This window comes from Tupaia chinensis, unplaced genomic scaffold (genome assembly GCF_000334495.1).
Source record: "Tupaia chinensis unplaced genomic scaffold, TupChi_1.0 Scaffold146561_1, whole genome shotgun sequence".
NCBI lineage: Eukaryota > Metazoa > Chordata > Mammalia > Scandentia > Tupaiidae > Tupaia > Tupaia belangeri.
In genome coordinates this window covers 5,499-7,278 of record NW_006206416.1, presented here as the reverse complement: position 1 = coordinate 7,278, position 1,780 = coordinate 5,499, and the positions used below count along the sequence as shown (strand labels likewise).

Genomic DNA, 1,780 nt, shown 5'->3' with positions numbered 1-1,780 from the left:
TAGAAGGAACGGAAGAGAAAGAGACATCAAGGGAATGTTTAAGGGTTCTTCAAAAAGTTCATGGAAAGCTAAGAAAAAGCAATGCATAGATTTCTATATTTTTTTGCACAAAAATAAACTCATACTTTAATTCCATTTCTCTGTGACCCCTTCAAACTCCCCCAGTAGTATTCCTAGGTTCCTTAGATGAGGAAAACCAACATTACAGACACTAAGATACAGGAAACTCCAAGGACTCCTCCCAGACGTTGTTCTCTTGCTTCCCTTTTCTCCAAAATCCTCTCATGATCACTTGTTGTCCCATCCCCATCCACCACAGAACCCAGAACATGAAATTCAAAAGATAATAGAATTTATGGGTAAGAAACTAGATAAAGAGACTGTCCACAGGATCGTTCAGCACACTTCATTTGAAAGCATGAATGAAAACCCATTAACCAACTTGACCACGCTGCCTTCTGCCATCATGGACCATTCCATCTCCCCATTCATGAGGAAGGGTATGTACGAGCCACAGTGCACTCCTTTAAGAATGATGATCTTAGACAATGGGTATTTGGGGAAAGGATTAATATGTTTATTTCATTTTTAACTACCATGCTGCCAGTAACTCTGGGGTTTTCCTAAAATGTTAATCTTTTTTTTTTTTTTGAGAGGTTTTCGCTATAGGGCGCGTGCGCTCGCCAGACAGACAGAGAGAGACAGAGAGAGATGGAGAGACAGAAAGCGAGAAATCACCCCCCAGGGGGGATGGTCACACCACAGTCCCTTCTCCTCCATTCTCCTCTCGGGATCTTAGGCACACACGCACACGTGCCCAGCGTGAGTTTTAAGCCACCGGGTCCGTGATGGGGACCATGGTCGACTATGTGGGAGTCCAGGGACATAGCCATTACACTAAGTGCTGGTTCTCAAAATATTAATCTTTGAAAACAAGAGATATTGAGGCCAACCTAGGGGCACAGCTCACACTGTGCTGAATTGCAGTGCTGGAGGTCACATGCCAACCATAGATGGGTTTGGGTCTCTGTGGGCCTCAGGGTGTTACTGGCAGATACTGGTGCCCAAGGTCCTTAGGAGCTGGGGTTGAGGGATAATTGCCTGTCCAGACCTGGTGGGGATGTTCTTTCACACTCACATGCATGCACATGCACTTTGCATCTTTTAAAAAAAGAAGAAGAAAGAAAGAAAGAAAGAAAGAAAGAAAGAAAGAAAGAGAGAGAGAGAGAGAGAAAGAAAGAAAGAAAGAAAGAAAGAAAGAAAGAAAGAAAGAAAGAAAGAAAGAAAGAAAGAAAGAGAAAGAACATAGATTGTGATGTGTACCTATATTAAGAATTAGTCCTCTTTCATTATGTCTGAAGTTTAACTTCAGAGAAAAAGCAATCAGAATAGACTTCCCAACCAATCTCTCAGATGTAATGTTGTTGCCTTTTAGGAACTGTGGGAGACTGGAAGAATTACTTCACAGTGGCACAGAATGAGAGATTTGATGCAGACTATCAGAGGAAAATGGCCAACACCTCTCTCACCTTCCACACTGAGCTCTTGAGAGAAGAAGGCAAAATCTAGGCAACTCAGAGGTGACCTTGTTGTTTCTTCATGTATTTTCCCTTTGAAATTGCTTTCTGAGCTTGCTTAGATTGTTCATGAAAGCACAAGAAATTCTGTACTTTTTCCTTTCTCATGCACCTGGGAAATAAAATCATTCAGTTGGCTAACAGTCTGGACTTGCAGTTCTTCGAAACTTTATAGGTGGCCCAGCCACTGTGGTCCAGCAGGA

At 42.4% G+C, this 1,780-nt stretch overlaps 1 long non-coding RNA gene across 1 annotated transcript; it reads left to right on the top strand.

The window, feature by feature from the left end:
• The first annotated feature begins 18 nt into the window (after positions 1 to 18).
• Positions 19 to 1,720, top strand: LOC114006236 (uncharacterized). Its single transcript, XR_003547986.1, has 2 exons — positions 19 to 500; positions 1,436 to 1,720. It is a non-coding gene; the product is annotated as an uncharacterized LOC114006236 (long non-coding RNA).
• Positions 1,721 to 1,780: the final 60 nt, after the last annotated feature.